Raw genomic sequence first — 1,412 nt, forward strand, 5'->3', positions numbered from 1 at the left:
TCCTTCCTGCAAGTTGAGTTTGTGTCCACAGAACCTCGCAGTCTGTGTCAAGGTCTGGCCTATGGGTAACAATTAGATCATCTCTGTTGGCCTGAAATACACCACCTCCTTGGCCTAGTTTGTCTGTCTTTCCGGTGTGCTATGTAGTTGCTGGGGAATATTTCACTACTTGCTATGTTTTGGTTGAGCCATGACTCTGTACCTGCTACTATATCTGGCTTGTAAGTGTCAACTACTGTCGCCAGTTCAGCTGTTTTGTTCCGCACACTCTGACAGTTTACTAGGAGAAGTTTACTTTTGGATCTCTTGTGACTATGACCCCTCGTTTGAGAATTACCCTGCTTTGATTTAAGTGGAGTGGATGTAGCCATTGGGATTTCGTCTGGTGAACTTGAGTCAGAACTCAGCGTGTCAAATGAGTTTACTGAATGGAATGTTTCATCAGTGATATCGAATATGGCCGATGCAAAGTTGGGTATACCACAGTCACAACATACCCACGAGTATGATCGGTGGGTTTCTAGTGCACTGTATACTTGAGAACATAGCCCAATGCAGTCACTGTGGTACCATCTATCGCATTCATCACAGCATATTGCATTATGGGTGTTACGTACTGCCTTGTTACAACTCCCACATGGAAACTTTGGTGGTCTAGGCCCTGGGTTGATCTCAATATCCCCGCTTAAGATCAGAATCATGATCAGTGAAAACTTTGTGCCACTATTGTGGCACAAAATTGCACTGTATTCCGTAAAATTGCACTGAATACTAATACGAGTGCACTGTAATACCCTGAGGATCAGGGGGGTTAAAATCATATTTATTTCAATATACAAATATATACAAGATGACTCGTTGAAGTACACCTAGGCCAGCCCTTTATCTCATTATAATTAAGAGGAGGGCGCAAGGTAAGTAAAATGTAACAAGTAACTGTGTGCATCGGACATTTAACTTTTCGATTAAAATTGTTTTCTACACATACATTTCATTTATACGTATACTTACAAAAAATGTTTTATAGATCTTAAAGATTAAAAGAAAAGAATCAAGCCTGTTGCATCAAATTTATCTTTTTACAAGAGAATAGCCCTGAGGTACTTTCCCAACCCTGTGTGTTTCTAGCGCAGTATATGGCATAAGATGCACAAAGTGCGCACTTCCCCAGTCAACTTTTAAGATGTCTGACTTCACGGTCCTTATGACTGACTAGGCAGAGTGACTATCTCTTATAACATTAACACCACATAACGTTACATTTAATCGTCGCCATGGAAATAACGCTATATTTTTTTATTGCCTGCCTTGATCCTGTCAACGGTGCAAAATATTCTGTTATTGACAGGGTCATACTGTGTACAGCCATTTTCATCTTCGTCGAAACTGCCGTAAAAAAAATACCCCCTGTC

Source organism: Branchiostoma belcheri, unplaced genomic scaffold (genome assembly GCF_001625305.1).
Source record: "Branchiostoma belcheri isolate BF01 breed outbred unplaced genomic scaffold, Haploidv18h27 scaffold595, whole genome shotgun sequence".
NCBI classification, from domain to species: Eukaryota; Metazoa; Chordata; class Leptocardii; order Amphioxiformes; family Branchiostomatidae; genus Branchiostoma; species Branchiostoma belcheri.